The sequence below is a fragment of the Lissotriton helveticus genome, chromosome 12 (assembly GCF_964261635.1).
Source record: "Lissotriton helveticus chromosome 12, aLisHel1.1, whole genome shotgun sequence".
In the NCBI taxonomy this organism is placed as follows: Eukaryota; Metazoa; Chordata; class Amphibia; order Caudata; family Salamandridae; genus Lissotriton; species Lissotriton helveticus.
In genome coordinates this window covers 483,052,871-483,079,027 of record NC_136073.1, presented here as the reverse complement: position 1 = coordinate 483,079,027, position 26,157 = coordinate 483,052,871, and positions in this window count along the sequence as shown.

Here is a 26,157-nt window from a genome sequence, read left to right as displayed (position 1 = left end):
AGTCTGCACTGGGGGCTCATTTAGTGTCCCTGTGCATAGTCTAGCTCAAACCAGTCCAGGGAGCCATTGGTCACCCCTCTGTCATGCCCCTCCCCTCGGAGGGTCCCCTGAATCTGTCCAACACTCTCCAATGGGTACAAAAGGGCTTACCTGGCTGTAAGACTTTAGATTTTATATGGACAAGATTCTACAAGAAGAAACCACTGACCTTCGACCGTCTGGACACCTTGGACTTCGCTGGACCTCGACTGGGCTCGACTTCATTCCCCTTTATGTCCAAAGCTTAGTTTGTGCCATGAACCAATACAGGATCCATGCATGACCTGTGGGGCACTTAAAACAACAGAAGAATCTCACTTGGAGTAAAGGAGTCACTCCCTTGCTTTGCAGGCACCTAAAGCACAACTGACCAGTAGCTGCTCCAGAGCTCCTGCGGACTCTAAAGAATTCAGCAACACAGGGGGTGGGTTCCTGAAGGTCCCTGAAGTTGATCTGCCCTCTCACTGAGTTTGTGGCCAGTATCCCTCGTGGGGGCGGCATAGGTCGCATCCTTGTGCAACGTGTTCATTTGCAAGTGCATATGCTTGTTGGCGATTCCTGAGATAGTGTATTGGACTTCGTGTAGTCCTGACCCTGAGCAGTATTTGCACCAAAGAAATCCGGCCTCCTTGCACCGAGTGCTCCGGTGGGCTGGTACTTTGTAATCTTGCTCAAGGTCCCCTCATGACTCCTGGACATTTGGCCTGTGGGTCCTCCTGAGAGTCATATTAATTGTTCTAGGGCTTTCCTGGTTGCTCCAGATGATGTGCGCTGACTCTCCATTAATTGGGGAGTCCTCTGGTCACTGCTGGTCCACACTGTAACCTGTTAGTCCTTCCGGCGTGGGTTGCTGTTGCCAAGACTTGTTGGTGCTCCCGCCAGACACCGACCCCTCAGCACTCAACATCCTTCGCGGGACAGCTCATCTCTGGCTCCTGGTTGTCCTCGATGCCCCCGGGAACTCATGGCTGCAGAGACAAGCATCCCTTCTTCGCACCTGAAGCACCCAACATCGTTGGGCATTCCTCTACCGAGCCCTTGGTCACTCTGAAGTGACCCAAACTCTGTCCCCTCTGCTTTCAGGTTCCTTCCATCCAGAATCCAGGCTTGGATTCCCCGGACCCTTTTTACCTTCACAGCAGCAGTACTTCTTCACCAGCTCCCATAGAGAACGACAGAGGTTTCTGACGGCACTTCAGACGAATGCATCGGCTCCTCTAGGATAGGTAACTCGGATATTATGGTATCCACGGGTGGGGTGGCTCTCTAAACTCTTAAGTTCGAAGGGTTTGCTCAAAGTCCTCCTATAAGGGTCCTTAAACTTTAAATTTGCAACGTGACTTCCCCATAGAATTGTACGGAGCCCACTGTCATGTTCGCACACTGCACCCTGCCTCCCTGGGTGTCCTTGTCTACTCACCTTGGGTGGTTCCTTGGGGTCCCAGTGATTCTACGTGCTCTAGACCTTGTCTTGATCTCAGTCATGATTGTTATACCACTATTTTTGTCGTGTATTTCTATAGGTTCTGATTCGATCCCCCTATTCCTGACCCTATTCTGGTTAAACTTACTAGCTAGTTAACTAACAGTCAGCCCATGAGGCAAGAAATCCCCCATGATGCAGATACCGTTATCTGACGCAGTCACACTACGGCACAGGAACGTGTTATCTGATTAGGTCATAACGCTTGAGATCTAATTAGACAAGCGATATTCCTCCAGCCCCTGATAAGGCATACGACGTTCTCATAACAAATCAAACCTATGACAACCTGGATAATCCGTGCGGCCATTGTTTTGATTTCACAGAGAACTTTAGTAAAGAATGTGCTAACGAGCAAGTCGTATGACATCTTTATTGACGTACCTATGTCCATCCTTACGTCAATCTCGGCACCTTTAAGGTATAAATATTGCCGACCTTGCCCTATGCAAACACACGCGTGGTGACAAGACGGAGCAGCCATACTTGCCGAAGCCGAGAGCAGAAGCAGACCCCGCAGGCAGCAGCCCCGCCTTCCTGACGCGCTGAGAGACGCGCTGCTATCTCAAGCCGAGAGACCCAGCACCGGCGCTTCTGGGCAGCCCTCGCAGGCAGCCTGGAATATCGAGAGCAGAGAAAGAGATACCATTCCTCATTCATCCTAAATTCCAGGTACAGAACTGAATAACCCCTCCTAGAGAATTCTTTAGTTATTCACTTGGCAAAAACAAACTTAAACTAAACTGTAACTTTCTATTCCCGCCCACGCATTAGACTTAGGTCAGGTACACGGGGTAGGCGTATTTAGAAACACCAGTTGAGTACGTTTAGTCAAATGTATATGTGTATGTAAATATATTTTAATCATTTTAAACATCATATGGCTCAGAAACCATATCAATGTTTTTACAGTATTATTTTATACTATTGCTTCTAATGTATGCACTTTACTTAACTATAAGTATTGCAATAATATCGATCCATTTCTCTTGTACGAGAAAAGAGACTGATCAATAAATAACATCTTTTATTGAACACGCCCGTCTCTTCCTTTTCTCTACATTCTGATGAGACTAAGAATGCACGTACTGACTGAGTAAAATAATTGCCTTGTGCTCACACGACTCTCGAGATTGACTCTTGATTAGGGGAGAGCAAAGTTGTCATGTTCTATGGTTGTCAGAAACTAAATCCCTTCTTGTCTAATCAGGGGAGTTCATCCTTCCTTGAACATTCGAGAAAGTTTCTAGCGAACTCTGAGCTTAGCTGGCAAACCCAAAAATTAAGTCTAGTATCGACAGTAGTAGACCTAGTTAACGTCTGGTCTAGGCCTTTACTGCTGTAGGTACTATTCCAATGCGCAGAGCCTATTGGGAAAATAGGAGCTACACTACATGGCGCCCAACGTGTTTGGAAAGGGCGATAAAACTAACGTAAGACATTTAGAGTAACTCAGTCGTGCTTTCTCACTCAGACCCCTTCTCCCAAATACTCCAAAGACGTCTGGAGTGGGTGAAAGGTTATTATATCCTCCAAAACCTCGCAGGAGGGAACTCCTATGTATGGTTCTTGGTCTAGTCAACGTTGAAGGATAAAACAGTTCCAAAATATTGTGCACCTAATCTCTGTTTCCATAAAGAAACCTGATCTGCAAATAAAAATAATACCATCCTGTCAGTAAAATGGGAGACAGTGATGGAGAAAGAGAGGCAATTAGATTAGCTACTGAAATAGCAGATGCTGATGCTACCATGCAAACAGCAGACCCGGATATAATACTCATCCAGGTCGCCAAAAGGAGATCTATAACCTTAAAACTTATAGAAAATGGACTGACACCTAGAGGTGGCACAGTCATATTCGTAATTGAGGCACACGAATATCGGCAGACAGAGGTATACTATACATGGATACATTTTCCAGCAGCAAATGCTGTAACAAAGTACTTCCACTATTACAAAGTAGAAGAACCTCCTGAAACGTACACTCCTTTCGAGGAGGTGGAAGTACCACTCAAATTCCAAGAGCATTTGCTCTTATTTGATGGCGCCCTAAAACATAATAATCACATTACAAGGCTCGGTCCTTTAGGAAGACCAGGAGCAACGTGGCCGGTCTTAGCCGGATACACACCACATCCAGACATCGACGAGATGACTGCACCAGAGCTATTAATACAGCTAAAACAACTACTAAAAATTCACAGACAATTAGTTCAGTATGTAATGCGGACTTCAACAATTCAGCCAGCGATTAAAATTCCACAGCTGACCCCTCACCAGGGGAACACAAATAAAATCACACCACAGAACATCCAATCCTGCCTAGGTAAAGTTCCAGCTAAACGGGAACAGATACCATTCTGGTTGGCACAGAAAATCACCCAAATAGAGGCGGTGTTTCCTGACACCACCCCATTAGAAAAGCACAGGATTCTGACTATATGTCTCCCAATGGGAATCGCACCACACATTGAGGACTGTGACACTTGGGGTACGGTCTTTGCTTCAATCTACACAAAAACGCACGGTGTTCCATCCATTTCGGTAATACCAGATGTGCTAAAACAAATTCAAGATGAATACGGTCCAGAACCTGCTTTAACTCTTGGTATGAAATTACTGAAAGACTTCAAGCAGGTCTCGGCTATATTACTAGCCAACATAAAGGGTGAAGCAGCAAACGTGGCGATCCGCCAGAGGTTAAAAGAGACAGATATAGCAGACCAACCAGCTGAAATTGCCAGAATCATAGAAAAATCCTATGAAGAACTAGGCAGAGATAGTCTAGGTGGAATACCAGTAAAACCGCAACTGACTACAAGTCCAGAAAAAATATTTTTTAATAATAATTCACCAAAAAAGAACTGGGATGGAAATAAACAATCCAATCCTAAAGAAAAGAAATTCCAGTCCAGAGGAAGGTCTCCTAGGCGAAGAGAGAAATCTCCAAACCCGAGACAAAGGTCACCTCAGAGTGAACCCTCTGGGAATAGATATAACCTTAGAAATAGGGATAATATTAAAAAACCTGATAGATATCAAGACATTGATACACGTCCGTCTCAATCTTTTCAGAATTCCTCGCAGAAATCGGAAAGAAGAGGACGATCAGAAGAGCACGCCAAGTCCAAAGACAAGGAACCTGCTCAACTGAAAAAGAAATCACAATTTCCAAAAAAGAAGGTAGCCAGTATCAAGGTAGTTAACAATGCCGAGAATACTGAGGACACAACTGAAAAACGGAGAATGGGCTCAGACAATGCTAGACAGCGCAGCAGAGGTGAGCATAGCTCGCAAAGTCCTTATGAATCATCTGGAGACAGTGGACACGAATGAATACCTTCAAGTGGAAACTGCAGATACCAGAGTTAGCAAGCCCCACAAAATATACGAGATAACATTACGTATAGAGGGAGATAAGACTAGGAAAATAAGGGGACTATTTTGGGATAACCTATCCAAGGGCTATGACATCCTTCTAGCTGAAAAAGACTGGCCACCGGAGTTTGTCAGGGAGTGCCCTCATGGCGAAGAAGTAATTATGCCTGCCTTCTCGAATCAAATACCGATTCATAAAAAATACACACTTGCTAGAAAGTGGGCAGTGGCCTTAGCACCTGCTTTATATAAAAATCACGTAGGATGGGATGAGGATTCTCCTCCTCACAAAGTCCAGTTAAAATCACAACCTACTGCACAAAGGCAGTACCCAATTAAGCAAGAAGCTAAAAAACAAGTAAATGAAATACTAGATCAGCTAGAATACCAGGGGGTGATTGAAACTTGCACCTCACAAATGAACAATCCTTTGTTTCCGGTCTCCAAACCAGACAATTCGTACCGTCTAGTTTTGGATTACCGACACCTTAACACATGTTGCAAAACTTTTGCAGTGCAAAACTCACACAGTGCTGCACTAATGAATAACATAGTGCGCAAAAAATACAAAACAACCTTGGACATCTCCAACGGATTCTTTTGTCAAAACATAGCACCAGAGAGCAGATATTTAACTGCATTTTCAGTAAATGGCACTCAAAAACAATTCTGTCGGTTAGCCCAGGGGTACAAGAACAGCCCGGGGGTATTCTCAGCGAGAGTAACAGAATTACTACAACTATATGATGATGAAGCATTATCTTATGTCGATGACATTTACTTAACAGATGATGACTTGGAGACTCACTTGAAAAGAGTGAACACCATAATACTTGGTTTCGCTGCAGAGGGTTACAAATTCAACTTCAAAAAGTCCAGAATTGCCCATCTGACGGTCCTATTCTTAGGATATGAGTTATCAAGTGAAGGCAAAAGCCTGGCAGACAATTTCCTAGAGAAATGTGCCGTAATCCAAGCTCCTAAAACACTAAAAAACCTACAGTCAATTCTAGGCTTCCTAAATTTCGGAAGAACTTACATTGCAAATTACGCAGAAAGGGTCAAACCCCTTTACGATCTAATTAAACCAGACTTTAAAAGATCCAGTTGGACTCAAGCACACACAGAAATTTTGAGATCCTTACAAACAGACATGCTAATTAAAACAAAATTAGAAACCCGTGATAATACACGCAACCTTGTGATCCGAGTCATCCCAGGGAGATGCGGATTCACATACCTAACCTCTAATGAGGGAGATAAGGTACCAATTGCATTCAAATCACATTTGTACACAAAAGCTGAACAGAGATTCAACAACAAAGGAAAAATTGTTCAAGCAGTTCAAACCGCAATAGCTAGAGAAAAAGACATAGCTGACGGTAGACATATCACAGTCAGAACAGCAGAATCAGCCTTTGAGGCATTAACAACACCGTGTACTTTACCAACAACAACATTGGATCCAGAATGGTTACAATGGGTAAATTCAATCACAACGGACAAAGTATATTACTTCTTTGATCCAGAACTAGAAGAATTAAAAAATCTAAAATATGAAAAAACGTATCCTCTGCCAATCGACATTCTGCCTCTACGACATTACGCCTGTGTAATCTATACAGACGGACATGCTCAACCCTCCGTTTGGGGAGAACATGCATACAATCCCACATGTGAGATTACAAAAGAAGTGTGGCACGGAGGTAAACTAAGACCTCTATTAACAAAATCACACTCAGTAGAAACTAATTCAGAACTACAAACTGAAATATTAGCTTTGAAAATGGCGCTAGATAATGCGGATCGCGAATTCCCGACACTTATAGTGTCAGATTCATATTTCTGCGTCAAAGCATATAACAAGGATTTGCAGACCTGGATTCAGAACGATTACAAAGATGACACGGATGCACCAATAAAGCAGAGACTGCTCTGGGAACAGGTAGCTCTTTTGAAAAAAGAACTACCAAAGACTCACGTGACACACTCACTGAGTCACCAGCGTGATGGCGTTCACGTTGTAGGGAATTCATTGGCTGAAACAGCCGCAGCGGCAGCCAGTAAACCGGCTCCCGTAGATCGAAAAAAGCGTACATTAAAATACATTGACGGCGAAACAGTGCTGGCAGTAAAAACGTCATCAAAAGGCGACTGCTCGGCGTTACCGATCAACTATCCACTCAATTACACATACATCATAGATGCAAACTCCATTCCTTTTGCTCGAATCCCTGGAGTGGGGGATAGAGTGATTCCAAACATGGACAGGAGAAACTTGTTAATCGCAGACGCACACATGGGCGAGGGTCTCAGACACCTTAAATTAAAAGATTCTCTGGAAGAATTACAATCACGGTACTGGTGGCCAGGCATGAGCCTGCACTACACCATGTTTGTAAAAAACTGCCCAAACTGCAACAGAGATCGCAGTGGGGAGAGAAGCAGTTTAATACCTCGTCGTATCAAGGCAGATAACATCACCACTAAAAAGAATGGCTTGCGATTAACATATACAGGCTAGTTCCCACTTATAATGTAGATCCACAGCACTCGGCTGACGTCCGGACTGTTATACAAGATTTGCGAGTCTAAATGGCATATACGCTAAGAGCATGCTACGTTCGACCATTTTTTTTTCTTTTTCTCAGGCAATCCAGCCTGGGGGGGGGAAAGAATGGCCAAATGAGCACAGCCCAGCGGGAATCTTCTCACTTCCTTCCTGAGGGTATGGGATGGTGTAAAGAAAAAACCAAGACAGAAAGCAATCTATAATAGAAAGGATATTAGGTTCGGGAGCTGGGTGGGTCAAACATCTAATAAGTGTCCAACGTAGTCTAAATAACTTGCCAAGAAATTCTCTGAAGGGATTCAGTCCGTACGAATTATTATTCGGAACTAGGATGTTGATCTCTGACCTTGATAGTCAGACTTCAGTGGTAATAGAAAAAACCTTTGATGTCAAAGACCGTTTGGCTATTTTGCAGGACTTAAACAAAACAAGAAAAGACCTGAGCAACATACAGTTGAAACAACAGCCAACAACCACTGAAGAATCACCACCTGTCCCAGCAAGACCTGTCTGGATTCCAAAAGTCGGAGATCTAGTCAGGGAGAAGATCGCGGTAAAGAAGGAATTTGGGCCTTCTTATAGAAAAGCAGTTCCTGTCTTGTCTGTCAACGGGACAAGATCAGTTGTACTACCGCCACTTGCTGGAAAAAAGGAGAACCGAGTTGTATCCATCGACCTGGTAAAACCACAACATGTGGCCGATAACCAACAGTAGGCCAAGTGGACTCCCAATAAGTAGCAGAACACCAAGGTTTGCTACCAGTACAGAGGTCCTATCAAAGAGGCTCATCACATTCGAAACGCCTACAGAAGAACAACAAGGACTATGCAACAATGCAATAGAACTTAGACCTCTGAAAACCCAAATAAAGACATTTAGCAGAGACACACCAATCTATACAGAAGTACCAAGTGAAAATGCAAGAAACAAAAATCCTGAACCAATTGGAACAATTGACAGAACTGCATCCGGTTACTTCATCAACTTCGATGATTCCTCTGAAGGCTTCAGCGAACAAAAGACACAGCCATCATCAAAATCCTTTAAAGACAAAGCGAAGGAACTTTTGAAACAACTGAAAGAAACATATCTAGTTTCTCCATGGATTGAATTTTGGGTGGGTTTTGGTGCATTTATCCTCATACTTTGGCTCATCATGGTATTTACCTTGGGACGCTTCATTGAGGGAAAATATGCTAAAATGGACACAGCAAGTCAGAACATCAACTTGGTCCTCAAACCACACACATCTTCACACGTCGAGAAAAGAGAACTTTCTTCAGAACTTTCTTCAGCCAACTTCACAGCAATTCCAATATCTGGTGGGGTAGCCTGGGACAACACTGACTATGAAATTTATGGTCCGGTCGAGATCCTGAAATATCCACACCAAATCAAGATCTCCTTGAGTGACTTTGCAAAACCAAACTCATTTGCTGATGATTGGGACTTTGAAAGTATAAACAATATGATGTCTGACTTAGTAATGTCTGCTAAATTTACAAAACATGATTATTTGCAGGGTTCTACAAATTATGACAGCATGTACTGCTATAACCATTATGGTAACCATTTCTTGCATAAATCTGCACAACCTAGAAATGTTTTAAATTTTAATCAATGGGAACATTGTGCTACACCTCCAAAAGGGAGCTCTAGAACCGTGTATGGCAAATATTCATATTTTTCAGGTTTTAACATAACTAATGCTGAAACATTTTATTACAAATTGTCAAACAAGACAGGGATGAAAACCATGATAACCAACACAAAATTGATATATTCAGATTCTTTCTTTGAAAAAATGAATACTTTTGGATTTGATTATTGGGACAAACATGTTGATTTGAAAAGTGTTTGGGGTACAAAAGAATGGCAAGTACAGGGTATAGAAGCCTTGTTTAGAGCCTGCATGATCCCAGAACAAATGATATTTTTAAATGACACCGTTCAACAAACCACCTGTCTTGGCTTAGCCAAAATCAAAGATTTAAATAACCTGTCTATTCCAAAGCCAACAATGTTTAGCAATAACTCTGAAACAGATGAAGAAATAGACATAAACCATATACTTAACCAAAACAGAACACATCCTGATTGGAAACAATGGTTGATCTGGCCCACAGATACAAATAACTGTCAAGATAGATTCCTGAATAAAACACAGGGTTTCAAAATGAACAGGCCAGACCCTAGATATCCCCAAAGACATCACCCAGGGATAATAACAACCTACAGTGTGGGCAAATTATGCCTTCAATGGCTACAAACTTCCACACTGCCTGAAATTAAGCAACACCTAACTTTACTTACTGATGGTGCTGACTTGCGTGATTTCATAATGGGACCACGCAAACAGCGTCAAAAGCGTTTCATAGCAGCCTCTGTATATGCAGCATACAATGAGGCCTGGAAGGTTACTCAAATTGAGACAGCAGAAAGAATACGGGAAATTGACCGTATTAATTTGGAAAAATCACTTTCTGTAGTGGACAATGGGTTAATGACTCTGTCCTCCAGAATTTTTTCATTGGACAGCATTGTGTCTTCAGCAATCGATATATTATCGCAAGACTTACTGTTATTACAACATGGTCAGTCACAATTGCGTTCTATTGTACAGCTTGGCTGGACGTTACAAAATCTGCGTTCAGGCTATGTGCCTTGGCGTTTAATCAACACAACGTCACTATTTCAAATCTTTAACCTTACTGATAGACAAATCGGTATGGCGCAGAAGGGTGCTGATTATACAATCTTGAGCATTGAAAAACTAGAAAGATTACCGTTGACAATGTCAGAACGACCTGTCAGTGAATGGATAATCCACGGAATCATAAATATTCCAATCTCAACCTTCAGGTTTCAATACTGCCAAAAATATATACAGGCTGGCATGTACGAGAAATTGGGAAAGAGGTACCTTAAAACAACATGGAACCTGCCCTATTCACATGCATGTATCAGTAACAAAGGACAGAAAGTGTTTCTTAGTGGCATCAATTGTGCTATGTCACTAAGCGGCACGCTTCTGTGTAACGGTATTAGTTTGCACGGAGCCTGTGAAGGGAATTCATACAACCTTTCATGTCACCAGCAAGGCGCACCTGCAACTGAAATAGAACCATTCTTTCAAAGACTCTATAATGGGAGTTACATTCTTATTGTAGACCGCAGATGCTGTAGTCTTATGCCCGGGACTCCTTATCTCGTCACTACGACGGCGAAGGTCAAGTGCTGTGGACGTTCTTTGTTCCCCAGCTCCCTTCCAGACAGGGAGGCGAGGGCATGGCCCAGTTTGAAAATTACTTCTATTCGAATAGACACTTTAAGCAGAATGAAAACAGTGCTTCTTCAGACGCCTACAAGGCTCACGTCATCTAAAGAAACGTATGATCTACAAGTCGCAAGGACGACTGCAGAGATACATACATTATTATCAACTAATTCCCCCGTACATTTCGCGGAAATCCTGAGCGAAATCTTAAATATTTCTGATACCACAGGGGTCTCAAAGGTATTTAAGACAGTATTTTCGATGGCATTAACACCATTCAAAGCCATACTGGGTATTTTTCCAGACTTCGTCCATTCGATTTTTGGCGGACTTCCCCTGATCCTAGGACTAATTGCAGGAATCCTATTCCTAGTCCTTATTTTTCGTTATGGCAACCCATGTCACAGATCAAACTCTCGCGACAATGGAAGATACGATCCTAGCCATTGGATACCGGGACCGGATATCAAAAATCCTGGGACTATCCCGGCTTAGAGACCTAAACATGACTTGGTTTCTATCATTTCGACCAATGTGGCAAAGGTGTGTTTTACCTGTACTAAGGTGTCTGCTATGCGGAGAAGAATGCGTGTTAGACACCTGTCTGACGCTACAATCGGATGCGCCGGTGGATGCAGATACACTGTTGGTTCCTACCAAGGTTCACGCACTGTGCTGCCCTCAAAGGCTGCCAATTCTGATGACGGCATTCCTGGAATCTTCACCACTGCGATTGAAGAGTAGTGAAGTTCAAGATGAAAGCAGCATCGAACAGGTACGACCTTCTGTCAGCAATGCAAATCAGAATGTCAATGGAGACAATCATGCGCATGAATGCATGGTTACCCCTATTTCCGACTTAGAGGAACTTTCCCATGAAGCTGTTGACAGTTTTTTCGAAAGCCTGAATGATATGATGTTCTCTCCGGAACAGAAATAGAGACTTTTGAGTAAACTCGCACACGGCGTTCCCTGAATTCGGCCTTCAACTTTAAAAATAAAGTCACATGAACAATTACAATCCAGTTCACGGACAGCAACTTTTTTCAGCAAGCCCCTAAAATATTTTTCTATATATTTTTTCCCGGGACACTGATTTTCTGCTTAAAGTAAGAGACTATTCCTAGAGAACTAAGATTTCTATTTTAGATACTTTATAGACTTTATAGACTTTAGCTGCCCGCTGGTATGTTCGCAATAGATTTTATGTGATGAAATGGTTTCGACTTTTTTTCTGTATAGCCATATTAAGAGCCATTTCATGTGTATTTCTCATATACCAACAATCAATAATGCATAACAATGCGTGTTCACTTTTGCATTTAATTCATAGCTTAAGTGCATACAATATATATGACTGCAATTTTTCAGTATATTTGAAAATTTCGAAATGCATTTATGTATTTTGGGGTGGTAAGGTATACACTATACTCTATAGTATGTTGTACTATGTTATACTATGCATAGATTAGTAGATATGACCATAGTTAGCGTGGAGTGGGTGTCGTGTATTTCTATAGGTTCTGATTCGATCCCCCTATTCCTGACCCTATTCTGGTTAAACTTACTAGCTAGTTAACTAACAGTCAGCCCATGAGGCAAGAAATCCCCCATGATGCAGATACCGTTATCTGACGCAGTCACACTACGGCACAGGAACGTGTTATCTGATTAGGTCATAACGCTTGAGATCTAATTAGACAAGCGATATTCCTCCAGCCCCTGATAAGGCATACGACGTTCTCATAACAAATCAAACCTATGACAACCTGGATAATCCGTGCGGCCATTGTTTTGATTTCACAGAGAACTTTAGTAAAGAATGTGCTAACGAGCAAGTCGTATGACATCTTTATTGACGTACCTATGTCCATCCTTACGTCAATCTCGGCACCTTTAAGGTATAAATATTGCCGACCTTGCCCTATGCAAACACACGCGTGGTGACAAGACGGAGCAGCCATACTTGCCGAAGCCGAGAGCAGAAGCAGACCCCGCAGGCAGCAGCCCCGCCTTCCTGACGCGCTGAGAGACGCGCTGCTATCTCAAGCCGAGAGACCCAGCACCGGCGCTTCTGGGCAGCCCTCGCAGGCAGCCTGGAATATCGAGAGCAGAGAAAGAGATACCATTCCTCATTCATCCTAAATTCCAGGTACAGAACTGAATAACCCCTCCTAGAGAATTCTTTAGTTATTCACTTGGCAAAAACAAACTTAAACTAAACTGTAACTTTCTATTCCCGCCCACGCATTAGACTTAGGTCAGGTACACGGGGTAGGCGTATTTAGAAACACCAGTTGAGTACGTTTAGTCAAATGTATATGTGTATGTAAATATATTTTAATCATTTTAAACATCATATGGCTCAGAAACCATATCAATGTTTTTACAGTATTATTTTATACTATTGCTTCTAATGTATGCACTTTACTTAACTATAAGTATTGCAATAATATCGATCCATTTCTCTTGTACGAGAAAAGAGACTGATCAATAAATAACATCTTTTATTGAACACGCCCGTCTCTTCCTTTTCTCTACATTCTGATGAGACTAAGAATGCACGTACTGACTGAGTAAAATAATTGCCTTGTGCTCACACGACTCTCGAGATTGACTCTTGATTAGGGGAGAGCAAAGTTGTCATGTTCTATGGTTGTCAGAAACTAAATCCCTTCTTGTCTAATCAGGGGAGTTCATCCTTCCTTGAACATTCGAGAAAGTTTCTAGCGAACTCTGAGCTTAGCTGGCAAACCCAAAAATTAAGTCTAGTATCGACAGTAGTAGACCTAGTTAACGTCTGGTCTAGGCCTTTACTGCTGTAGGTACTATTCCAATGCGCAGAGCCTATTGGGAAAATAGGAGCTACACTACATTTTAGTATATTGTTCAGTCTCCCCCTGGAGCCCACTATGTATTGTGCTACTTACAACTGTTCTATTGATCCAGTGTTGTGTGCTTTGTGTTCTGTCTTGTGTGAAGGGTAGTATAGAGTGGTATGTTAATAAATACATCTTGTTATAGAACTGCTTTGTGGATCTCCTTCATTTAGTCATTCAGGAGGTGATATTCTGGTAAAACAAGCTGCTTTACATTCCTTCAAGATTATGCCTGAAGGCTGCTCTCAATAGCTACCACTAGGATAGCTTTCAATAAGGTTATCTTTGACCTCATACATCATAAGGGCTGTGTGGATTGGTACAGGGTGCCCACTTTAATTAGTGGAAAGCATATACCAAGCCACCTTATCTCAGATTATTTATTATTTATTTTAAACATTTGTAAAGCGCGGCTGACACCTTGCAGGTTTCCTAGCGCTGGTGAATACTCTAAAACTCAGGGGAACAAACGGCGAGGAGCAAGGGAAGAAAGGGTTTTTCTAAGGGAATAACCACGTCTTGATGCGTTTCCTGAAAGGGAGGAGCTGGGAAATTTGACGGATATCAGGAGGCAGACTGTTCCACAGTTTAGCCGCTGCGACTCTGAAAGATCTGCCCCCTGTCCTGACTTTGTTGTATTTAGGAACAATCACCAGACGGGCTGAGGCTGAGCGTAGAGCTCTGGAAGGGGTATACCATGTGAACATGGCCTGCAGAGGTTTAGGTCCAGCTCCGTGGAGCGCTTTAAAAACAAGGCAGAGGGACTTGAAGGCCACACGTTGTTTAAGCGGAAGCCAGTGTAGTTCAGCTAGGGCCGCTGAGGCTGAAGATCTCCTAGTCCAACCCAGAACTAATTTGGCTGCGGCCGACTGAACTCTTTGAAGTCGGTCAAGCAGAGCAGCTGGGGACTCAAGTAACAGCGCGTTGCAGTAGTCCAGGCGACTGAGGATGGTGCACCTGACTACCTGCTCCCGAGCTTGAGCGGGTAGCAGTGGCATAATTTTGCGCAGGGAGCCCAGGAGAGCTGTGCAAGTTCCCACCGTTTTTGCAACTTGGGTTTCAGTGTTCATTTTATCATTCAGTGTGGCCCCTAGGTTGCGGACCGATGTAACTGGCCGAGGTTTATCTGCAGTTTCCGGGGGCCAAAAGTCGCAGGGGAATTGTCGAGGAATGCGACTTCCTGCACAATAAAGAACCTCCGTTTTGGAGGAATTAAATTGCAGCGAGTTATTGTGTAGCCACCCAGCCGTCTCCCTTAAGCAGTCGTGAAAGGCTGCAAGGGGGGTAGAGTCTTCTCCCTCCCAAGAGAGGATGAGCTGGGTGTCGTCAGCATAATTGATTGTTTTTAACCTGTGTGCCTTTATTAACGCGATCAGAGGTCTAAGGTACACGTTAAAAAGGATGGGGCTGATGGAGGAGCCCTGGGGCACCCCGTGGGGGACAGAAGAAAAGGTAGATTGATAAGGGGGGAGAGACACCGCCTGTCTCCTGTCCCGTTGGAAGGAGTGGAACCAAAGTAGGGCAGTGCCGTCTACCCCAGCTGCCCGGAGTCGCTCCAACAGGACCCCATGGTTGACCGTATCGAAAGCGGCAGACAGGTCCAACAGGATCAAGGCTACTGCCTGGCCCCTGTCTGCCCGCATACGAAGGTCCTCCAGAGCTGTCAGGACAGCTGTTTCGGTCCCGTGAGCGGGACGAAAGCCAAACTGAAAATCGTCCAGGATCTGATTTTGCTCCAGATGAATGGAGAGACAGGTGCTTACCCAGCGCTCTGTAATTTTTGCTGGGAAAGGCAGGAGGGATATAGGCCGGTAATTGGACAAACAGTCAGGATTTAAGGAAGGTTTTTTTAACAATGGGGTGATAAGGGCCTCCTTCCAGGGGGATGGCACAAGCCCGCAGTGTAAGGATTGATTGCAGATCCTACAGAGGGTGACAAAGAGGTCGGTACCAAAGCTCTTCCAGACTTTTGGAGGCACCGGGTCAAGAGGGGATCCGGAGGTGATCCCAAGTGCCAGCCTTTCAAATTCTGGTTCTGGGATGGGGGGGAACTCCCGCAGCTTTTCCATGAGAGGAGAATCTGAGTGCACCGAAACAGGATCACTAGTACAGGTTCTAGGTGTAATAGGACCACCTAAGGGAGGGGAGGAGTTCAGATTAAGAATAATGGTGTCGATTTTGTTTTTGAAGAATAGCGCAAGGTTATCTCAGAGGGCTTGTGTGGGAAGGGTAGTTGTTATGGCACAATCAGGGTGGGTAAGGTTTTTGAGAATCTGAAATATGCTTTTTGAGCTGTTGGTGGCATTGCTAATCGTAGTGCAGAAATAGCTGGCTTTGCTCTGATTAATGGCAGTTTTATATGCTTGGAGATGGTTTTTCCAGATTGCTTTATTCGAATCGGAGTAGCCTAGTCTCCATTTCCTCTCTGATTGTCTGCAGGCTAGTTTAAGGGATTTCAGAGAGTCGTTAAACCAGGGGGCAGGAGCTCTGCTTTTTGCTTTGCCTTTCTTTTGGGGGGCAAGAGAGTCTGCGGTGGAGGTGATTGCTAAACAGAAGGCTTTGAAGTTGTTCTCAACCGAGTTAGTGGGGGAAAAACTGTTTTCAACATTGAATACAGTGCCCGCCGCTCTTAGTTTGTCAAGGGCTTTCCAATCTCTATACAGAAAATCTGAAGTAGTACTACGTGGGGGCCTTTTAGCTTTATCACAGAAGATGTGAAATTTAATAAGTGCGTGGTCGGTCCAACACATGGGCAAGATGTCACCCAAATGTACCAACTGGGAAGAGGCAAAAATTAAATCCAGTTGGTGCCCGGCAGTGTGGGTGGGTTTGTTAACCAATTGTGAGAGGCCGACTCCATCGCAGGAAAGCACTAAGTTGTGCAGTGCATTATCCAGGCTTCCGTTGGGCCAAAGATTAAAGTCTCCTAGAATGATCAGTTTGTGGTGGGAAGTGGCCAGATTAGTGAGAGTAGTGAGTAGCGATTGTTGCTGCTGGGCGTTAAAAACCCCCGGGGGGCGGTAGCAGATAATGGCCGTCACGGTGTCTCCATGGTGACAGTTAATAGAAACGCCAAGGAGTTCCGTTCCGGCAACTGGGTCTATGTCAAGGATGGCAGTCGACCAGGATGCTCGGTAAATGATACCCACTCCCCCACCACGGCCCTTTGGCCTGGGGAGATGCAGTATTTTAAAGTTTTGAGGGCACGCGAGACCGAGGTCGATGTTGCAGTCTGCATGCGTCCAGGTCTCAGTGAGGAATAGCGCGTCAAGGTGATGGGTGTCAATGAGCAGTTGGATTTCATTGGCATGTTTTGGTAATGACCTGACATTGAGAAGGCCGCAAGTAAGAAGGCCCAGACTGGTGAACTCGTGCAGGGGGAGGGCGGTATCAAGAAATGACAACTGACCCTTATGTGCGAAGTCCCGGAGACGGAGAAGGGACTCACGCGCCAAATGTGGGAGGGGGGGGCGGCCGGTGGTGGGATCAAGGCAGAGAGAGTTGCCCCAGTTGCGTCCGAGGCGCGGACGAGCGCAGACGAGCTTGCCTTAAGCGCGCCTTCGGCGCGCAATCGTCGCGCCCGCTGCGCTCGTCCGCTGTGCTTCCGGCTGGTACTCATGTTTTGTAGAGTGAAGTTTGGAGTGGGAGGGGGGGCGTGGCCACCCGAGGTGGGCGTGTCCCTCAGGCAGGGAATGGCGGCAAGACTCGGGTCAGGGCAGAGGCAGCAAGCGATCTGCTTCCCTGCGCCGACCAGGTAATGACCAGGAATTGTGCAAATGAGCTTTTTAAAATGCGGAATACAGTTTAAAAACACAGTATCAATCACAGTTTTTAAAATAAGGTGCTCCCGGCTAGTTCGCCTCAGGAGTATTCAGCGAGTAAGTGGGAGCGGCGCTTGCAGTCAGCGCGTAGTTATAGCGTCCTGGGAGGGGGGGGCCTGGCCACCCGAGGTGGGCGTGTCCCTCAGGCAGGGAATGGCGGCAAGATTCGTGTCAGGGCAGAGGCAGCAAGCGATCTGCTTCCCTGCGCCGACCAGGTAATGACCAGGAATTGTGCAAATGAGCTTTTTAAAATGCGGAATACAGTTTAAAAACACAGTATCAATCACAGTTTTTAAAATAAGGTGCTCCCGGCTAGTTCGCCTCAGGAGTATTCAGCGAGAATGTGGGAGCGGCGCTTGCAGTCAGCGCGTAGTTATAGCGTCCTGGGAGGGGGGGGCGTGGCCACCCGAGGTGGGCGTGTCCCTCAGGCAGGGAATGGCGGCAAGACTCGGGTCAGGGCAGAGACAGCAAGCGATCTGCTTCCCTGCGCCGACCAGGTAATGACCAGGAATTGTGCAAATGAGCTTTTTAAAATGCGGAATACAGTTTAAAAACACAGTATCAATCACAGTTTTTAAAATAAGGTGCTCCCGGCTAGTTCGCCTCAGGAGTATTCAGCGAGTAAGTGATGATGTTTCAATTCAACAGACACCCCAGAAACAGTAGTTTCATGCATCTATGACTAGTACTTGGACTACTGGCTGAGTGGCCCATTGGCAGATTAGGCCATATAGTAAAATAAATTAATATTGCACATTTACTAAAAGACATGGAGAAAATGTATTGAACTGTTCAACATTTTTCCTTTACAAATAAAGAAGCAAGGAGTCTCCACTTTGTTTCCTCCAGCAGAGCATTTGTGTTTAATGCAAAGAGGAGGCATACTGAGCTTTATCTCTGTCCAAGGCTTTGAGCTACTTTCTTGTGAGGGTTAATTGTCTGCACAATCTTTGAGCACCTATTTATTTGTGTACTTCTCCCAAGGCTCTCACTTGCTATTAAGCCTGGCAGAGATTGCTATGAGGGTCACCCTGACTATCACCTGCAGCGTGTCCCAGAGCACAGAGATGGAGGTGTCAGGTGTGTTGTCTATTTGAAGGAATTGGGAAGTCACCTCTCTAACCTCCTGTATTGTAGATTCATATGTTAGAAGTCTATTGTTGAGGCGCAAAATTCTGGGAGACACTGGTTCCCCTCGTGTGCGAAAGGAAACTGTAATGAAGGCATGGTCGGAAAGTGCTGAAACACATATATCTGCCTGGGTGATCAATATTAAGAGATTGCGAAAGGTCAGAAAGCAATATATCTGAGCGTACGTCTTGTGTGAAGTGGAAAAGAAAGTATAGCCCCTTAAAAGGGGGTGCCAAGCACACCAGACATTCCTGAGGCCTACGTTGTGTAGCCAACCTATGCAATTGGCTGCAAAGACCCCTGATTGATAAGACCTCTGCAATGACCTATCTAGGGATGCATTTGAGACTATATTAAAGTCCCCACCGACAACATCATCTGGGTTCACAGAAGAGGTGATAAGGTCTAGTATGTCAAGGATGAACTGTCCCTGGTGATCATTGGGCCATACAGAGTAGCAATTGTGACTGTGTAATTGTTCAGAGATATCCTCAATGAGTGGGGCCTCTCGATCCCTTTTGCTTGTGTGTGGGGGATATGTCCCTGAAACCAATTAGCTAGTAAAATTGCCACTCCAGATTTTTTTCTCACCATGAGGAGATGCTTTGTCTATCAAACCATCAGGATTGTTGTCTTCCTGTCCACCTTAAGGAAGTGTGTCTCTTGTAGGAAGCAAACATCACAAACATCACAATTGGAATCTTTAATCATAGAGAGAAATGTCAGAGGTCTTGCAGGAGTATTGAGGATTCAGGCATTTATGCCCATGATGTTAACCTTTGGGCTGGTGTTTAATCAGTGCCATTGCAGTGCAATATGTAGAGAAAGCGGTTGTCCTAGAATAGTACACATCTTTTCCAGTCCCTAGGGTAGTCTGCAGCGTGGTGGGACCCTGGGGAGGGAATGCAGTAAACTAGGGTTAAAACAAACAATTCAGTCTCTCTCTCTCTCTCCAAGGGTGTTATCCGTGTCTCTCATGAGGAAGTCTGGCATTGAGACAGGGAGTCTGCAGAGAGGAAGTGGCGGTTCTCCACCAACACTGGCAAAAGTATATTTACCTTACCCCTCTGGTCCAACTAAAATAAGATCTGGGAACCTAAGTGATCTTCTCTGCAGATAATATGCAAATGTTATTTTCATGGGGCAAGGGATAAGAGTTGATTGGCACACATATTATAACCTATTTAACAGTAGTCTTTTACTGGTTATCAACTCAAATGTAATGAAGAAAAAAATGGAAATTTTCTTCCTTGGTAACATCCCACCAAAATTCTGGCAGACTTTTTGGCCCAATAATGTCTCCCCTCAGGACCCCACAGTAGCATAGTTAGAAATTTGGGGTATAATTTGATAACAGCTTGTCCTTTAACCCCTCCGCCGCGGCCGGAATTCTGTGCCTGTGCGACACATTCCGATCGCGGGTGTGGTCATGACGGCTCCCGGCCGTCATCAACACACTCCCACCGTAACTGATGACGACCGGGAGCCGTCATCAGCACCGAAGGGGTTAAGCCTTAAGTTAAAGTTATGACAGGCATCTGTTTTGACATCATGACCATTCCAGCAAAAGAACTGGTCATTCAGGCTTTGATCACCCCAGAATAGATTATGGCAATGCCTTACTCTTATGACTACCAGGACATTTGCTGGATAGGCTCCAAGTGGTCCAAAGTGTGGCTGCCATCCTTGTGTTAAACGTGCCAGCGATAACATGTATCTTGCCCTATTTGCGCACCTTACACTGGCTGCCTATTAGGAGAAGAGTTAGATTTAAGGCTCTTGTTCTAGTGCATGGTGCCCTGTATCATGCGGAGGCTTCTTATGTCAGAGCCAGATTTGGATTTTATAATCCTCCCAGAAAGTTGAAATCTGCTAACAATCTCTTTGCACCGATCCCCAGAATTAAGTATGCAAGAGTGGGTGGAAGGTCTTTCACTTATCTGGGCTCAGTTGCATGGAATCAGCTACTTATTGAGTTGCGCTCAGTGAGTGATGTTGCCGTGTTCAAGAAAAAGCTTAAAGCTTGACTTTTTGTGCAGGACTAAGTTCTGTTGTTCACCTTCCAACCTACGATTTTTCTGGCAGGACACTCCATGGAGGAGGTGTGCGTGCTACAAATTGCTTTCATCATCATCATACCTATTCAGACCAGACTGAATTATTGTTTCCCTCGAATGGACAATATTCTGTTGACTGTTCTCTACAGCTTTGTTTTTCAGATGTTAGAACATCCTTGTTGACCTCAGACTTCTGCTCCTGCCCTAATGCCTGCCACACTGTGAAAAGCTGAGGGTTAAACATTGATTCTCCGATTCAGCTGAACTATCATGTTGCCTCTGTTTTGAACTATTGCTCATTAGATATACAAAAAATTCAACTAAAAAACCCTGGGTGAGCTATACATAAACCTCACTTCTCACAGAGAATAGGAGATACATCTTTGAATAGAGATCCCATGTATTTACTATACTGTAACTAGTGGAGTGGTTCCTTGCCCAACTTAGCGAGCCATCTTCTCTTCTCTTATAGTGTCTTTTTGATATTGGTGACTTCAGTGGTTAATGTGTAAACAAATAAGTAGTGGGGCTCTCGTTAGGAAGCAGCTTACACCAGCTTGTTCTCCTGTAATGCCTCCTAAAACAGAACCAACCACTAACCATGAGAGTGTGGGGAGGATATGGCGTAATGGCCAGAGCTGCCGACTTTGGAGCTCAATATCCTGTGATTCTGGGCAAATTACCTAATCTCCTTGTGCCTATCACAAATTAATGTGTCCTCAACAGGTGCTCATGAAAAGTGCCAGTGTTGATGATTGAGTGCCGGTGATGAGCACCGGAAACCACTGCTCAAATTAAGCACTAGTTGACCTATGCTTGACACCATCTATCTACTGGGGACTACTGAAGCTCAGCCAAAGCAGCTACAGATTGGTGACAGCATATCAGGCATGTGAAATCTAAAATAGGGTATAGGAGGGTCAAGGAGCAAGATTTATTAGCTTTTCTATTGTCATTTCAGCAATTTCCCACATTGTCAGTGTTTGAATCCCCACCTCAGTGGGAAGTGTTTGACCACCCCCTTTCTATGCAGATTGGGAGAGAAATTCCTTCCTGTGGGGTGAAGTTCTACAATACTGCTTTTGGTTGTATGACGTTACAATAGATACTTTTACAACGCATACCTTTACAACGCATTTTTTACAGCGCAACATCCATTACAACGCATTCCATTACAACGCATGCCATTAAAACGAATTTTTAAAAACTACCTTTACAACTCATTCCATTACAATGCATACTACCTTTACAACGCATACCATTACAACGCATAACATCACATTGCATGTATGGTAAGTATTGGATAGTGTAAGGGTAAAAATTACTATTCTAACTCCAGGCGGTGCAACACTAGGGTAAGTGTTGGATGGTAATGGTATGCGTTGTAATGGTATGCGTTGTAATGGTATGCATTGTATTGGTATGCGTTGTAGTGACATGCGTTGTAATGGTTGCGTTGTAATGGCATGCGATGTAATGGATGTTGCATTGTAAAAGTTTCGTTGTAATGGTAGTGCGTTGTAAAAGTTGCATTGTAAAGGTTGTTTCCCCTGCTTTTGGGTGTCAGTGTGCTCTGCCAGGATTTACCAAGTTTGAAAGTTGGTCCCAGAGATGCCAGCCAGATGCTGACTCAGGGCACAATGCTGCAGGGTACAGAGCAAGGATAAGATGAAATGAAATGAAATTAAATAAAAAGGGCATTTATAGAGCACCTGGCTACCCGAAGGCCTCCCAGCGCTAGGCTAACCTACTGGTCCGGATGACGGAGCGAAAGGAATAGGGGAATAGGAAGGTTTTTAACTGTTTCCTAAAGGAGCAGTGCCTGCATTCAGTCTGGAGGTGGAGAGGCAGGGTGTTCCAGAGTCTGCCTGCATTCAGGGAAAAGAGTCTGCCACCACTTCTAGCACGTTTTTTCTGGGGGTTACAATAAGATGAAGGTCATCCAAGCGCAGCTGTCTCCTAGCTTTGTAAGGCTGAACCATGGGTGAGATCTGAGGCGGGCCTAGCTCCTGAAGTGATTCATGAACAATGCAAAGAGATTTGAAACTGATTCGCTCTTTCACTGGCAGCCAGTGCAAGAGACGGAGAGCGGGTTTTGCGGAGGACAGTTTTGGTGTTCCCGACAACAGTCTAGCTACGTAGTTCTGGATAACCTGCAGTCTGTTGATTACCGAGGTGGGGGATCCTAGGTAGAGCGCATTACCATAGTCCAGTCTGGAGAGCAGAATGGACTGGACCATGGTTTTCTTGGCTTGGGGAGGAAGTAGGGGGGGCACATTCCTTGCCATTCTGATTAAGCCAAAGCAGGTTGCCTCTGTCTTGCCGGCTCGCACTTAGAACATCAATTTATGATCCAGCCAGATGCCCAGGCTCTTTATTTCAGGCTTAGGGGATGGAACTGGGCCCATGCATGCTGGCCTGATGGTTCTGAGGGCACAATTATCAAAGTTACTCAGGGTCATGATCTCGGTCTTACCCCTGTTAAGTTTCAGGTGGGAGGACCCCATCCAGTTTACCACTTCCGTAAGACAGGCTTTCAAGGTCGTGGAGTAAGGTGCGGTTTGATTTAGGGCTACGACCAGTTGGGTGTCGTCGGCGTAGGTAACCATATGGATCTCAAAAGGAGCCACAATAGATGCCAGTGGGACCACATACACGTTGAAAAGCGTCGGGCTCAGCGGCGAACCCTAAGGGACGACGCACTGGAGGATCTGAGGTTTGGAACTCATGCCATCTTCAAAGACCTGGAATGTACGGCCTTCCATGAAGGAGCGCAGCCAGCTCAGGGCAGTGCCAGATACTCCCACCTTGCCGACGCGGTGAATCAAGACATGGTGATTCACTGTGTCGAAGGCTGCGCTCAGATCTAATAGGATGATGGCTGCTGCGCCTCCGGCATCTAGCAGTTTCCTGGTTTCCTCAATGACCGCCAGCAGAGCAGTTTCTGTACTCTGTCTAGGCCGGAAGCCAGTTTGTGAGGGGTGGAGCAGGTTGGAGGTTTCTAGGAACTCAGAGAGGATCAGGTTTCCGTATTTCTCAGTGATTTTAGAGATTCCTGGTAAAAGGGAGATGGGGAGATAGTTGCCCAAATCTGCAGGGTCGAGGTGTGGCTTCTTAAAAAGAGTTTTAACCAATGCTTCCTTCCAGAGTGGAGTGACAATGCCTGAGCCGAGCGAAGCATTGATCATATGGGTGATTGTGGGGCCGATAGTGGAGTCAACTTTGGCTAAGCTGTTCATAGGTGCCGGGTTTCTTGGTGATCCACTTTTCACTGTGGGCAAAAGTGATAGGAGAGTCTCCAAGGAGAGAGGGGAAATGTTCCAGGTGGTAGATGGCGGGAGGGAGGTCAACTGTGGGCCTATCCACTGAAGGGTCGGGTGGAGGAAGAGTTTTTAAAATGTTCTGGATTTTGTTATTGAAGAACTCAGCTTGGTTTTCGTGGGGGTCCAACGGGATGGGGGGGGCTGGTCATTTAAGAAGTCTTTTTATTATGGCAAATGTCTCTATTTAGGGAGTTAGCAGCTTGCCCAATTTTTGCCTCGTAAAAGGTTGCCTGAGCTTTCCTCATTTCCTCTCTATAGTTGCGAATAGCATCCCTATAGGTGCACTTGCTTTCAGCTGCAAAGTCTTTCCTCCATCTTCTTTCTAAGATTTTACAACTCTGTTTCATGATGCGCAGTTCAGCTGAGTACCAAGGTGACCTAGTGGAGCCGTGCGTTTTGGTGATCCTAACTTTAGAGAGGATAGTGTTCAAGGAGTCACCTATCCAGCTGCAGAAGTTGTTGTACATTGTCACCGGGCACGAGGTAGGCGGTGGTATATTCTTTCCCAGTTCACGGATCCATTGCTCCTGAGAGAGCTTGGACCAAGGGCGGACGAAGGTACGAGGAGGAGGAACCGGGGGGACAAAAGATTGGGGATACCAGGAGAGGGGGACCAAGTGGTGATCAGACCAGGGGATAGGGATCCGGTCGTTTCCATGAAGAGTTTCCAAATTAGAGAACACTGGATCAAGGTAGTGCCCCTGAGAGTGAGTGGGGAGAAGAACTTTTTGCACAAGCTGAATGTACGCAAGGTCCTTTGCTAATTCAACTGCAACCGTGGACCTAGGGTCATCAAAGTGAAGGTTGAAATTACCAAGAAGCAAAAAATTTGCGGAAGTGCTGGCTAAGTGGATAGCGTTTTCTACCAGGGAGTTACAAAAGGCACCTACTGTCCCCGGGGGGCGGCATATCAAAATTCCTGAAAGTAAGAGGAGAGGGGTGAATTTTACAGAGAAGTGGACTTTCTCGCAGTTCAGGAGAGGGCTGCCGAGAAGACGACAAGTGAGATGGTCCTTATAAACAATTGCAATTCCTCTGCCTTTACCTGAGGTTCTGTCTACTCTCTGGATCGTGTACCCCTGGGGCAATGCTTGTACTATATCTGGATCACAACTATCACTGAGCCAAGTTTGAGTTACAAAAAGCAACTCGGGGGAGCGGTCTTCTAGGACAAGCAAGATTTCTGTAGAGTGCTTGGGGAGGGATCTACATTTTAACAGATAGATGTTGAAAACTGGGCTTGAGGAGGGGGTGGATGTGTGTGGGGGAGAAATGTGAAGGGGCAGTAAGGGCATTTTGGATTGGGGCTATCGACTGGTAAAGAGTGGAGGCAGTTAGCCTTGGGGAGTTTATTAAGCTGCCTCAGACGCGCACTGGATTATCTAAGGAGCTCTGGGAGAGATGGAGTAGGGGTTCTGGCCCCAGGCCCCGTTCGGGTGCGGACGGGCGCAGACGGTTAATAGTGTGCCACCATTAGCGTCTTAGCCTGCCAGGGTAAAATTAAAGATCCTTGAGGCACTTAATAGGCCAGTGGAAGGCATACACATAGATGTGTGGCTTTCAGTAGCATCTACCAAACAGGTGGTGCATAAACTGTGGCAAACTGAAACTTAAGCTGGCAGACCCAGGAGAGGCCAACACATTTGTTTGATGGCACTACAACTATAGCACAGTGAAACTACAAAACACCATAAACAAGGCATTTTACCCCTGAAAATAAGGATTACTTAAATGCACTAGAGGGACACAATGTGTGATACCTCAGAGAGCAGGGCCTAGATGTATCAAGCATTTTGTGAATCGTTATGGCCGAAATTCGCAGAATTTTGACCATAACGAATCGTTAATGATTGTTTTGCACATTTCGGGATGTATGTGTTTTTTCGCAGTGCTAAATAAGAAATCGCTATTTTTTGCATTTCGTTATTTACGATTTCTTGTTTATGCGAATTTTTCCTAGCGATTCTCTATTTTGCATGATCGCAATTTAAGAAGTCGCTATGAAATGTATCAAAGAATCGCAAATAGCGAAAAACGACAAATCGCAAATTAAGAACTCGCAATTAACACTAAGTCAAACCAGGTGCAATTTTTTTTTGAATGTTTAAAAGACAGCCCCAACTGATTTTTTGAACAGAACCATGGCTGGACTTTACCTGATAGCTAGAAGACTGCGCATGCAAGCTCTTGCACA